A 15,359-nucleotide genomic window follows, 5' to 3' on the forward strand; every position below is an offset into this window, starting at 1 on the left:
TACTATTGAATTAGAGTTATCTTTTGCGACCCCATTCTAATTGACCTCAAATTTTGTAATATTAATACTGTATTACACATATTTAACAGAAAAGAGGACATAGGTGAGATTTTGCTATGTGTTTATTGTTCTGTGTACTTCCTCCTTATAATACTGTATCAAAAAGAGTTTTGCATAACAACATGGTTTGAGATTACTCACATTTAAGCTTTAATGGTAGATTATAGTTTATGTAAAATATTTCAGCTGATGCATATTTTTGCCAGTACCTTAACTGTACTGGTGACACACCAGATGGGAAGATGCCCAGAGAAATCTGGGTGAATGCGAATTGGGAGAAGTACTGAGCAAAATATACATGTTTCACATATTCAGAGATATTGCCAAATTGCTCTCTAGAAAAACTCCTAAAATGTACACTAAAAATAAAAACATGACTGTAACTATTTCCAATAAACTTCAACAAAAAAGTTTTAGGAAGTTTTTCAAGTATGTATTTTTTTCGGTTGGTTAGCAGAAAAAAGAATATCTAATTTTTGTTCTATTTTGCGTTGTTTGCATCAAGAAGTAGATTCAGGTCCTTGTTGATCTGTTTCTTTTAACCATAGAAGCTATCTTATATTTACAGAAATTATTTTGTTTACTGCCATTTTTCCTGTTTTTCTTTATGACTGCTAATGCTCTTTGTTACATTAAGAAAGTTATGTATTGTCATAAGTATTTTTTAAGTTTTTTTTTTTTTTTTTTTTTTTTGGACAGGCAGAGTGGACAGTGAGAGAGAGAGACAGAGAGAAAGAGAGAAAGGTCTTCCTTTGCCGTTGGTTCACCTTCCAATGGCCGCCGCGGCCGGCGCGCTGCGGCCTGCACATTGCGGCAGGTGCATCACGCTGATCCGATGGCAGGAGCCAGGTACTTATCCTGGTCTCCCATGGGGTACAGGGCCCAAGCACCTGGGCCATCCTCCACTGCACTTCCTTGGTCACAGCAGAGAGCTGGCCTGGAAGAGGGGCAACCCGGACAGAATCCGGCGCCCCAACCGGGGCTAGAACCCGGTGTGCTTGCGCAGCTAGGCAGAGGATTAGCCTAGTGAGCCGTGGCGCCGGCCTTCTCATAAGTATTACACAGCTTTTTCCCAAACCTCCTTTTATGTTTTTTTTTTTTTTTTTTTTTTTTTTTTTTTTTTTTTTTTTTTTTTCATTCAGAAGCTTTATTGTGGTTTACTTTAGGCTGTCAAATTTCTCTCACTTCTGGCTTCCAGAGTACTAGGAAGCTTAGAAACGTTTTCCTTGGGGCCAGCACCATGGCTCACTTGGTTAATCCTCGGCCTGCGGCGCCAGCATCCCATATGGGTGCCAGGTTCTAGTCCTGACTGCTCCTCTTTCAGTCCAGCTCTCTGCTGTGGCCCAAGAAGGCAGTGGAGGATGGCCCAGATGCTTGGGCCCCTGCACCCACGCTGGAGACCAGGAAGAAGCAGCTGGCTCCTGGCTTCAGATTGGATCGGCGTAGTGCTGGCCGTAGCAGTCATTTGGGGAGTGAACCAATGGAAGGAAGACCTTTCTCTCTGTCTCTCTACCTGTCAAATAAATAAATAAGTTTTCCTTAATTAAAGATTTTAAGACAGTATTGGTGACATGTATTGTGTTTTCATCATTTAATGTGATTTGAGTGTGCTTTCTGTATTTAAACTGGTGGTAAGTGTTCACACTAAAGCATGATCAGTAATGTTTGCTGACTACGCACAGCCAGGCCCGGCTGCTGGTGGCATGCCTGGGGGAGACCTGAAGCATCTGCCGGGGAAATCTCAGTGGGTCCAGAAAATGCATTCTTCTGTTCTCTTCCCCATTCTCTCTGTGTCATTACTTATTGCCCTGTCCATTTCAGTGGACATCTTTACAAGACAACAAAAGGCAGCATTTAGGCACTGTGCCTTACCTACTGAGGTTATTCTAAATCCCATTGACTCTCAAGGACCATTTGCTATTTTCCCACCTTATCATAACTTTTTATCTCCTACTTTAACTTTGTTTTAGTTGACAGGCAGAAAGACAGATGGACAGACACACACGCACACACACACACGAGAGAGAAAGAGAGAGATGGAGAGAGAGAGAGAGAGAGAAAGAGAGAGAGAGAGAGAAAGAGGGAGAGAGAGAGGGAACCTTCCCATCAACTGGTTCATACCTCAAATACCTTCGAAGACTCAGATTGTGTTGGGCTAAAGCTGGGAGCTGGGAATGTGGTCCGGGTTCTCACATGGGTAGGGAGCTCAACTACTTGAATTATTACTGCTTCTTCCAAGGGTCTGCTTTAACAGGAAGCTGGAATCAGGAGCCAGAGTGGGACTCTGGGGCCAGAACTGGAAATGGAACCCAGGCACATTTATGTGGGATGCACACATCTTCAGAGAATCCTAACCACTATGCTGAATGCCTGCCACATATCTCTTACTTTTTAAAAAGTTTTTGCTTTTCCAGAAGTAGTGCCAGAATAATAGTGTGACTAGATAATTTATTTTCAAAACTATGACATGATTATGAGAAGGAAATTGAATGCTAAAATAGTAAAAAAAAAAAAAGCATAGATTGACCATTAGAATAAACTGAAAGTGATCTTTAGTTTAAACTGTTGTGGTTTTGTAACACTGGAAACAAGAAATGGGTGAATGCCTGGCATTCTAACTTAATATGGAAAAAAAAAAAAGCTCAAACTGAAAGTCTTATTTTCTTTTATTTTTTATTCCAAACTTGAACTGCTGCTTCGTTTATTATTCTACTGGTTAATTCTACTGGTTAGTTCAAAATTCTTAGCTTAATTTAGACATGGTATTGATTACTGATAGATAATAGCTTGAAATCTCAGGTGAGCAATTCTGTATTAAAGTACTACTGACTCAGTGGTGATAAGATATTAAAGCATGATAAAAGGCAGCACAGGATGAGTTAAACTCTCAACCAGAATTTACGGAATTGTGGATTTGAAAGAATCCAGCATTGCCTTCATTTTACTGATTAAACAAGCAAAACCTGAAACAGAATTATGACTGAGTTACTGAGGATTGCCCAGTTTTTTGAATGTGGGTTGTCTTCATCAAAACTCCTGTTGAGGTGGCCGGCATTGTTGCACAGTGGATTATGCTGCTGCCTGTGACACAGGCTTCCCATTTGGGCTCGGTTTGACTTCCAGCAGTTCCACTTCCAATCCAGCTCCCTGCTAATGGATTTGGGAGAGCAGCAAAAGATGGTGCTAGTGCTTGAGCCCCTGCTACCCATGTGGGAGACCTGGAAAATGTTCCTGGCTCCTGGCTCCTGGCTCCTGGCTTCAGCCTTGCCCAGCCACGGCTGTTGTGGCCATTTGGGGGATTAAAACAACGGATGAAAGATCTCTCTCTGTCTCTGTCTCTCCCTCTCTCTATACATATTTCTGCCTTTCAAATAAACTTTTAAAAATTAATTAATTGGAGCCAGCGCCGAGCTCACTAGGCTAATCCTCCGCCTTGTGGCGCCGGCACACCGGGTTCTAGTCCCAGTCAGGGCGCCGGATTCTGTCCGGGTTGCCCCTCTTCCAGGCCAGCTCTCTGCTGTGCCAGGGAGTGCAGTGGAGGATGGCCCAAGTGCTTGGGCCCTGCACCCCATGGGAGACCAGGAGAAGCACCTGGCTCCTGCCATCGGATTAGCATGGTGCACAGGCCGCAGTGGCCATTGGAGGGTGAACCAACGGCAAAGGAAGACCTTTCTCTCTGTCTCTCTCTCTCACTGTCCACTCTGCCTGTCAAAAAAAAATTAATTAATTGGGGCTGGTGCTATGACGCAGTGGGTTAACACCCTGGCTTGCAGCACAGGCATCCCACATGGGTGCCGGTTCAAGTCCCAGCTGCTCCACTTCTGAATCAGCTCTCTGCTATGGCATGGGATAGCAGTAGAAGATGGCCCAAGTCCTTGGGCACCGGTGCCTGCGTGGCAGACCCAGAAGGAGCTCCTGGCTTTGGATGGGCACAGCTCTGGCCATTGCAGCCAATTGGGGAGTGAACCATCAGATGGAAGACTTCTCTCTCTCTCTCTCTCTCTCTGCTTCTGCTCTCTCTGTGTAACTATGACTTTCAAATAAATAAAATAAAAAATCTTAAAAAAATTAATTAATTGATTAAAAATAACAGTGCTGAAGCAGTGAGATCTTGAAGAGGCATTTGGGGCCAGGAGGGATCCATCCTCATTAATGGGTTAAAGATTTTATTAAGGAACTGGCTTAGTTCTCTGAGACTGGTTTTTACAAAAGCAGGTTGTTACAGACTGAGCTTTCTGAGTTCACTCTCTTATTTCCTCTCTCTCCACCTGATCTCTCACTCTCTCTTGCACATGGTCCCTCCATGCGATGATGTCTTCCAGTAAGCTGTCACCAAAAGCTGACGTCAGTAGACTATGCTCTTAGAGCTTCAGAATTATAAGCTAAATCAAACTCTTTTCCTTATAAAGTATCTGGCCTAATGTCTTCTGCTGTAGCAAAACACAACACATGAAGATGTTACCTATTCAATTTTTTGCAAATTTCCAAGTGACAAACAGATGACATATTTAGATTAACAGAATCCAGTGAACAGTAGTGTAGGGACAATATATGTAGTAACTCTGAATATGTAGCAAACAGCATTACACTAGTAATCCTAAAGTCCATGAATATTTTCTTCAATTATTTGATTGATGATTTTTTCCTGTTTTCTCTGTTCTCTAGTTCTGGAGCTTTTTATGATTCAATTTTTGTTTCCCTTGTACTGGTTCCCTAATTATTTAATTCCTTTCCCTTTTCTTCTCACCTCAGATCTCCCAATTTCCCATTTTAGTAAATTATCTTAACTTTATCTCTGATTTGTATCTACTTTATTTTTTGATAGATTTTTGATTTCTTTTTTTTAATTTTAATTTTTTTATTTAGTAAATATAAATTTCCAAAGTACAGTTTATGGATTACAATGGCTCCCCCCCCATAATTTCCCTCCCACTTGCACCCCTCCCATCTCCCGCTCCCTCTCCCATTCCATTCACATCAAGATTCATTTTCAATTATCTTTATATACAGAAGATCAATTTAGTATATGTTAAGTAAAGATTTCATCAGTTTGCACCCATACAGAAACACAAAGTGTAAAATACTGTTTCAGTACTAGTTATAGCATTACTTCACATTGGACAACACATTAAGGACAGATCCCACATGAGAAGTGACTCCTGTTGTTGACTTAACAATTAGACACTCTTGTTTATGATGTCAGTAATCCGCCTAGGCTCTAGTCATGAGTCGTCAAGGCTATGGAAACCTTTTGAGTTCGCCAACTTCAATCTTATTTAGACAATGTCATAGTCAAAGTGGAACTACTCTCCTCCCTTCAGAGAAAGGTACCTCCTTCTTTGATGACCTGTTTTTTCCACTGGGATCTCACTCCCAGAGATCTTTCATTTAGTGTTTTTTTTTTTTTTTTTTTTTTTTTTTTCCCCAGAGTGTCTTGGCTTTCCATGCCTGAAATATTCTCATGGGCTTTTCAGCCAGATCCGAATGCCCTAAGGGCTGATTCTGAGGCCAGAGTGCTGTTTAGGACATCCGCCATTCAATGGGTCTGCTGTGTATCCCACTTCCCATGATGGATCGTTCTCTCCCTTTTTGATTCTATCAGTTAGTATTAGCAGGCACTAGTCTTGTTTGTGTGATCCCTTTGACTCTTAGACCTAATAGTGTGATCAATTGTGAACTGAGATTGATCACTTGGACTAGTGAGATGGCATTGGTACGTGCCACCTTGATGGGATTGTATTGGAATCCCCTGGCATGTTTCTAACTCCACCATTTGGGGCAAGTCCGATTGAGCATGTCCTAAATTGTACATCTCCTCCATCTCTTATTCCTTATATTTATATTTAACAGGGATCAATTTTCAGTTAAAATTTAAACACCTAAGATTAATTGTGTGTTAATTACAGAGTTCAACCAATAGTACTAGAACAAAAAAAATACTAAAATGGATAAAGTATTACATTGTTCATCAACAGTCAGGACAAGGGCTGATCAAGTCACTGTTTCTAATAGTGTCCATTTCATTTCAAAAGGTTTCCCCTTTGGTGCTCAGTTAGTTGTCGACGATTAGGGAGAATATATGATATTTGTCCCTTTGGGACTGGCTTATTTCACTCAGCATGATGTGTTCCAGATTCCTCCATGTTGTTGCAAATGACTGGGTTTCATTGTTTTTGTCTGCTGTATAGTATTCTATAGAGTACATGTCCCATAATTTCTTTATCCAGTCTACTGTTGATGGTCATTTCGGTTGGTTCCAGGTCTTAGCTATTGTGAATTAAGCTGCAATAAACATTAAGGTGCAGACAACCTTTTTGTTTGCCAATTTAATATCCTTTGGGTAAATTCCAAGGAGTGGGATGGCTGGGTTGTATGGTAGGGTTATCTTCAGGTTTCTGAGGAATCTCCAGACTGACTTCCATAGTGGCTTGACCAGTTTGCATTCCCACCAAGAGTGGGTTAGTGTCCCTTTTTCCCCACATCCTCGCCAGCATCTGTTGTTGGTAGATTTCTGAATGTGAGCCATTCTAACCAGGGTGAGGTGAAACCTCATTGTGGTTTTGATTTGCATTTCCCTGATTGCTAGTGATCTTGAACATTTTTTCATGTGTCTGTTGGCCCTTTGGATTTCCTCTTTTGAAAAATGTCTATTGAGGTCCTTGGCCCATCTCTGAAGTGGGTTGTTTGTTTTGATGTTGTGGAGTTTCTTGATTTCTTTGTAGATTCTGGTTATCAACCCTTTATCTGTTGAGTAGTTTGCAATTTTTTTTCCCCATTCTGTCGGTTGTCTCTTCACTTTCCTGACTGTTTCTTTTGCACTAGAGAAACTTCTCAATTTGATGAGACTTTTGATTTCTTATGGCTACATTTTGTTGTTGTTGTTGTTGTTGTTTTGGACAGACAGAGTTAGACAGTGAGAGAGAGAGAGAGACAGAGAGAAAGGTCTTCCTTCCGTTGGTTCACCCCCTAAATGGCTGCCACGGCCAGCGTGCTTCGCCGATCCGAATCCAAGAGCCAGGTGTTTCCTCCTGGTTTCCCATGCAGGTGCAGGGCCCAAGCACTTGGGCCATCCTCCACTGCCTTCCCGGCCCACAGCAGAGAGCTGGACTGGAAGAGGAGTAACTGGGACAGAACCGGCGCCCCAACCGGGACTAGAACCCGGAGTACCGGCGCCCCAGGCAGATTAGCCTAGTGAGCCACGGTGCCGGCCTTATGGCTGCATTTTTATTGTTGTCTGTTAGATTGTTTACAAATCATTATTTTTATATAAATATTTTACTTTTTAAGACCATTCGTATTCTGATTTATGCTCACCTCCCTCTTTGGCCTCCCTGGTATTCTATCTTTCATTTTTTCAGGCTTTCCTCAGATGTCTGTCAATTTTTCTTCTATAAAGTCAAAGTCAGTTAAACATAAGAGGCTTAAATCTCTTCATGGAGATTTAGAAAAGAGACACTCTCCTCCTGCATTTTGTTTAGAAAACTTATTATACCTCTTTCTGTTACAATATATGGAAATCTTTATAAAAGCTAAGCAGGCCTCTTGCCATCTTTATGCATCTTATTAAATCACATTCACCAGGAAGACAGGTTCCCTATTCCCCTTGCTGTGAAAGGATGGGGGCCTAACTTGTCAGACACTCTGCTTCAAGGTGCAAAACTACTTCCTGTCATAAAGCATATGAGAAGATTTTTTTTTCCCTTGGAGTAAATCAAGCACTTACACAGGCAGGTACCCTATTACCAACTGAAATTAGAATGAACTATCTATGACAAATGGTGCTGCCAAATTCGTTCATTTGAGGATTGTTTGTTGAGACAACATGTACGCATGCAATGAATTATATCTATTTGCCCATTGGAGAGGGTGGGGTGTTCTTTCAGTCTTTGTCATCCCTCAATGAATTTTCTGTGATATGCATCACATCCTTATTTAGTAATAAATTTTGTTCTAGCATTCAATATTGAAATTACTTTTTTCTCCTAATTTTCTGAGGAAGTTTTCTGGTCTGGGAGATTTGTGTTTAATGACATTCCCGCCTGTGCCCAAGTGTAAAAGGATTGGAATAAGGACACAGGTGAAAGAAAGCTCTGAGTCCCTGGTTAAGGCTGGAGCACTTGGAGCTTTTGATCTTGGTGGGCAGCATGCTGAAAAACACTTGATGTCTTTTAAAAATAGTTTCTTCCCTCCAATTTATATTATGGGAAAAATTAGAATTAAGTTTTTCAGATTTTGAATTTGAGAATATTGCTCAAAAGCAGCACTGAAAGCTGGAAGATTCTTTTAAAGACCTGGAAATCCAAATTAAAAAAAATTTCTAAACGAAGATGATTTCCAAGTTTAATTTGCTTGCCAGCTAAACAGAAGCAAAACAATGAAGATAACTTCAGAATACCAAATGCCAAAAATTTGCTTCCTACACACTTTTTCTCCAGCAATTGTTGGAGTATGTGTCTCATTCAAAGAAAAGCTTAAACAGATGAAAAAATATAAAATAACAGATCCAAACACAAGAGAGAAAGGAAAGAATAATTCCCAAAATAATATTGGAGAATAATTGTTATGCTCCAAGGGAATCAGTCCAGATCAGATTAAATAAACAGTTACCAAGATGATTCAGGGTTCCTATCAGAAACTAGGCTTTCTGCTTGAGTGACTTTAACAAGGAGAACATTGATGGTTCTCACTATGATGTGTGCAGTGAAGGTTGTGTGTGGCTGGAAAATGATAAGGAAATAGAAGAGTACAATTTTAATGTAAAATATTTCAGTGAAGTCTTTTTTAAAATCAGTATCTTGGCCAGAATCTGTTGATCCTTCTGGTTTACAAAGCACAAGAAATGTACAGGTTCGAAATAAAGAAGAATTTGCCTGATATTAACATATACCGGAGGGGGATGTACAAGAGTAATATCAGTAAGATCTCTGTGGAGTGTGGAAAAAAGGAGTATGACGGAAGCTTACTTTCTGTACTCTTTTTTTTTTCTTCAGAGTTTTGTACCATGTTTTTATTGCTTATCTGAAAATTATTATTATAGAATTAATTTCCCCACAAAAGCTTCCATAACATGTTGGGGTGCTTAGATAAGAAACTGCATCAAGGGCCTGCACTGTGGCATAGTGGGTAAAGCCACCGCCTACAGTGCTTGCACCCCATATGGACACCAGTTTGAGTCCCAGCTGCTCCTTTTCTGATCCAGCTCTCTGCTATGGCCTAGAAAAGCAATAGAAGATGGCCCAAGTACTTGGGCCCTTGCACCCATGTGGGAGAACTGGAAGAAACTCCTGGGTTCTAGCGTCTGATCAGTCCAGCACCAGCCCTTGCGGCCATTTGGGGATGAAACAGCAGATGGAAGACTCTCTCTCTCTCTCTCTCTCTCTTCCTCTATTACTCTGCCTTTCAAATAAATAAATAAAATCTTAAAAAAAAAACCCTGTATTAAAATGTAAATCATAGGCAGATCACCAAGCACTTTTATTTAACCTCATGTTATTATCCATTTTCCTTCAATTTAGCATACTTAGTCAATTTTGCAGATGAAATAAATTAGGGCTTAGAGACATTTAGATGACTGTCCTCATTCAAGATGTGAAAATAAACTAACTAAATTGAACTAAATAATCAGTAAGACTTCTAGAAAATTTCAACAGTAGTTAAATTTTCTCCAAGTATGCTAATAAGTTTCTTCCATTTAAAATTTTTAAGTTTATATTCCTAATCTGAAAAATAAAGCCAGCAAACCCCATACCTTGTGCAAAATACTGAGTCAGGGGTATAGACATAGACTTGGATGAAACCCTTACACAAATCATTTTACTAATTTAGCTTATGGATTCTCCTCCTAATCCCTCACCTCACATCCCTCTGTACACCTGTTCTCTTTCCATTCTTCAGTGATTTAAACATTTTAAAATGACATTAACATATCACCTAAGTGGTTTTTACCATTTTAGCTATATGATAAATTTCTCAGTTGCATTATGTAGGGTGACGTTAATGTATAGATATTTAACAGATCTATATTAATCACCTACCTGTCTGGAATTGGGGTAGGTGCTGGGATGAATAAATCGGCATTTGTACCTTTCACTCCTTAGTAATTCTTCATTATTGTATCTTTGCATGTGCAGTTAATTAAACAACGTGATAATTTGCAAACTGAAATGTGATATTTATCTATACATTATTTTTATTTCCCTTTACCTTCCTGCTAGACTATGAAGCAGGTTTTTAAACTTTTATTTGTGAATTTAATACCTGTGAATTTCTATTTGTTAGCCAAAGAATTGATTTCAAAAGTCTGCTTACAGTTTTTTATCAGTATAGCTATATAAATAAATATCTGTTAGTTGATTAAGAGAAATATTTTCACACTTTTGTCAAAGAATGTTTATACTCCTTTTTTCCACTAAATGTCTTCCAAAGAGTTTTTTATTAATTTGATTTAAATATTTCTTTGGGAAACAAGATACCACACTTCTACTCAATTAGGAAACATTTTTACAGTCCAGAGGTCATTTTTTTTTTTTTTTTTTTTTTTTTTAATTTTTGATAGGCAGAGTGGACAGTGAGAGAGAGAGACAGAGAGAAAGGTCTTCCTTTGCCGTTGGTTCACCCTCCAATGGCCGCCGCTGCAGCCGGCGCACTGCGCTGATCCGATGGCAGGAGCCAGGATCCAGGTGCTTTTCCTGGTCTCCCATGGGGTGCAGGGCCCAAGCACCTGGGCCATCCTCCACTGCACTCCCGGGCCATAGCAGAGAGCTGGCCTGGAAGAGGGGCAACCGGGACAGAATCCGGCGCCCCGACCGGGACTAGAACCCGGTGTGCCGGCGCCGCAAGGTGGAGGATTAGCCTATTGAGCCACGGCGCCGGCCAGAGGTCATTTTTTTATATACTTATTATGCCATGAATTGTTAGGGGATGGGTCCCAGCAGCTCTGGCTGCTTTCCATTGGTTCTGACAAAGTGGGCTTCTCTGAGTGGAGTAGGCTGGCACTTCAGTTGTAGCTGGGTATCTCTCTCTTTTGCCTCCTTCTTTTTCTGATCATTGAAAACCCGGTCTGATCACAGGATAACTGACATGCCCAGTCTTAGGTTTCCGTGGTTTGGCATGTTGTTTGCAGACTCTGCTGCAAAAAGCCAACAGCCTGGAGCCTGTTGTGTATTAGCTCATGTTAGTTGTGATGCAGACCTTCCCATTTGTTGATCTGCAGTCAAGGTTAGTAGTTTTCTTGCTTCATAGCCACAGACACAAGAAAAGGAATTATTTCTGGAAAAAGAGACTCAGCCTCTGAGGTCCAGGGCTGTACAAATGGCTCAGATGCTATTTGTAAAATGATATAATTTATAGGATTTTAGGTTAGCAAAACTAAAAGAAAGGCAGTCTTGAGAGTCTAGGTTTCCACATGTTTGAGAATAAATAATATTTCTGGTCACTAAGTGGCATGAGACCAAAAATATTCCCATAGGTATTTGATGCTGACACGGATGACAGAATCTTTTATTAGTGTTTATCCACTCACTTGGTCTTTGGGTTAAGAATTATTCATAATTTAGAAAATTACAATCTAGCAGTTATGTGGTTGCAGAGGTTGTAAGAATGAATCAAAGCAGACACTGGGATAATCCTTCAACGGCAAAAGTAGATGTGTCATCACGGGAGTCATTTAAAGCTGGAGAATAGATCTCCTTTTGGCAGGGGATTTATTGGGTTACATAAGCTGACAACAACATTACCATTTTTCTTTAAATGACTTTCCAGCTCCAACACTGATTACCAAGTCATTATAAATTTCCAATGCTTTAGAAAATGGCTTTTGTTGTTAACTGATGTGTTTAACATATTAAAGACTTCTTTTTACCAAGTTGTATGCAATTTAATGTATTGTTTTTCCAAATTAAAGTTTCCATTCATTTATATTTGGTTGTCTGTATTTTTAAAACAACTCTGAGCTTTCACATTTACTTTTATGGACTACCTTAACAAACAAAAAGTAAAAATGTGTTAATTTACACTAAACTAAAAACAAAATTAACAAATCAGATGTTGAATCTTCCACGACCTGCATATAATTAATCTGTATGTATCAAACTGAGTGACAGGTAGGTTACATTAAACAAAGACTAACAGGAATGCATTTTATTTTAAAGTAATCTTGGGTGCTCCATTTGTATTTATATTACATATAAATAATATATAGGTAAAAGTCTGTTTAGATTTATAGCACAATTATTGTTACTTTACATTCCCCTTTGTTGGCATATACAGGTTAAAGTAGTGCACTTAATTTTATAAGAATATAACCCAGTAACCAGCAGAACTTTGAGCATAAAAATTTGGATTTGTCATTCATGAAAGGATGTTTATGTGAGTGATGTAGAAAACATATATAATGAACATCTTCCTGTTCAAATGCTATGAGTATACTTTAATGCTCTTCTAACTATATTGGCAAATGCATTACAGAGTAGGTTTCCTCATTTTAAAAACACTTATTAGCCACTTAGAAAATAATAAATCCTCTTGTCCCTCTCTTCAAATTGAAGAGAGAAACACAAACACTGCATTTTTATAGAAAACATAACATCTTTGATTGGAAAAATAACCAACCAACTCAAAATAAATTATGTATCTGACAAATAAAAGTAAATTGATTGGAATTCAAGAATAGTTCCTGTGGGTGAATTTTCCATTGAGTAATGTAAAGGGAAAATCCAGCCTCGTGTCCCTACATCCTATTGTACCTTTCCCCTGACATTTCAGTATTTATATTGCAGTTACAGTTGGAAATGTTGAGCAAACATTGCTGAAACAGTGGACTTTATCTGAGTGTGGCATTTATTATAGTAGCCCAGCTTGGCCCTCTTGCCTCTGTAACGAAGTTTGCTGCAGTCAGTGGAAGCAGCTTGATTGGTTTATAGAGGAGACAACTGTGTTTGAGACAAGTTATGCATGTGGCCAGGAAAATGTTATAGAGAAATTGATTGGGACCATTTAAACCACTAGGATGTGGACCCCATGTCTTTCAGAGAAAATATGAAGATTGTAATGAGATTCTGTTGAGTGTATTTGTTCTCAGACCAATAAAGGAAAGAAGATAAAAAAGGGGAAGGAAAAAGAGCAGGAGAGGAAAAACTTAATAGAAATAACCAAGTTGAATTTGCCATTACAGATTGATTACAAATCACAATGCTAATGAGAGAACATATTTGTATGAATCACAGTGTAAGAACCACCTTCTCCATGAAACACACTCAGCTGTTCTAGTCTACAATGATGCTTTTTCATTTCCAAATTCCTCTGTGTCCTAGTTCTCTAAGTGTACTCCTTTGGCTGACAACATTAGCAGCATCTGGGAAATTATTAGAAATGAATATAATTGGTAGCACCTTAGGCTGAGGTAGGCCCCTGATGTGTGTTCTAATAAGCTATGCAGGTGATTTTTGAAGTATGTTCAAGTTTGAGGACCAAAGCTGTAGGAGAGTATATGTAGACAGATAACTGAAGCACAGGGTGATAAGCATGACATTGTTTTTAGAGATACTTTCTTACATGCCTTAGATTATATCCATGTCCTGACAAAAACTTCTTGATGGCAGATATATCTATATCTATTATCTATCCATCCACACACATATATATCAATAAGTGCATGGAAAAATGGAATAAAAATAGATTTATTTTGGTGCAAGAAACTTGAAAACCATGTATAGTTTTTCCATAGTATGTCTTTCCATGAAAACTGTGAAACCCCCTTCAAAAGTAATTTATCTTTCAAGTACCTGAGCACCTTTCAAAATCTGATTACATTTATCAGTGTAGTTGCCTGTAGCCAGACTTTTGGTCTGTTTTCTCTTTATGATTTCAATAAATAAATTTTTTGCCACATCAACAAATTGTATAAAGCATTATTCTTGTACTGGGAAGGCATTCTATTTATATTCCTGGTTGCATTTCTTCAGGGTTGTTAACTTAGTTCTCAATTGGACCTGCCCACCAGACACTTTAATGCATACCATGCCTTTAGAATAAGTGTGATGAAACAAAATTCTACTATCATAGTGTGCAGTTGTATTTTCAAATTATGTTCCAATGAATAGAACAAACTTCAATGTCTCAATTTAAATATTTAATAGATGTGACCCAGAAATTCATTTTAAGCTGCAGGATTTTGAGAAAGGTAACTTTAAATCCATCATTCCACCATTGTTCCGTCACCTCTACTTTACAGATCTCATTTAAACTTAAATAGAACCAATAGCTCTCTTCAGTGAACGCCCTTATGACTCCTATATTTCCAAATGTATGCTGCTCTCATGCCACCCACCCTGACAAAGACCAAGGCAGTCCAGGCTGAAAAAGTTACCTCCTCTCAAGACTCAGCCTAGTTTCATTTGAGAGCATCAGTGCCATGGACAATGAAGGTTTTATGTAATAATTTACTGTCTCATCTAGTATTTTTTCTCATGCAGTTTCATATTTTAACTTTGACCATTTTTATGTTTTTTCAACAATCATTTTTCATTTTGTTTCTGCCTTGTATTTTCTTTTTGAAACTTTAAGAAACAAAATTTTTAAAATGCAGTCAGTAAGCCATATCATGCTTTAGGAACACTATGCTTTTTAATGATATCTTATCCTTATTTTAGCTTGCGTTGATAGGACTGTTACCTGCTGTTTCAAACCGATAGAGAAAGGTACAAAAGGAGAATAAATCTTTTTCCTGTATGTAACAATATTCTTTGTCATTATACCACTGGATGTTTTAAGTCCCCCTAGAGGCTGTTTATTCAAAATGTATCCCTTTATTGAAAATTAAAAGCTATATTTCATAATCTTTCATTTCTTACTTTTTACAATAATGTTTGGCTCTATATTTGCAGCTCATTGGAAACAATACTTTGAAAACTGTGTCTTACCATTTCCTCAGAATGTGTCACTTCATGGACAGTTAATGTATTACATTAATTTTTGTAATTATTTTTTTAAACGCGTGACTTGGTCTCAGAATGTCTCCAAAGTAGGCAATGCATGGTTACCACTGAGTAATGTAGCAACGTTTTTTTTTTTTTTTTCAAAGATTTATTTATTTGGAAGTCAGTTACAAACAGAGGGGTAGACAGGGAGAGAGAGAGAGAGAGAAAGAGTGAGAGAGAGAGAATGTCTTGCATTCACTGGTTCACTTCCTGGATGGCTGCAACAACTGGGACTGTGCCAGCCTGAAGCCAGGAGCCAGGAGCTTGTTCCAGATCTCCCGTGCGTGTGGGTGTCAGGGTCCAAAATACTTGGCCTGTCTTCTT

This window comes from Oryctolagus cuniculus, chromosome 3 (genome assembly GCF_964237555.1).
Source record: "Oryctolagus cuniculus chromosome 3, mOryCun1.1, whole genome shotgun sequence".
NCBI classification, from domain to species: domain Eukaryota; kingdom Metazoa; phylum Chordata; class Mammalia; order Lagomorpha; family Leporidae; genus Oryctolagus; species Oryctolagus cuniculus.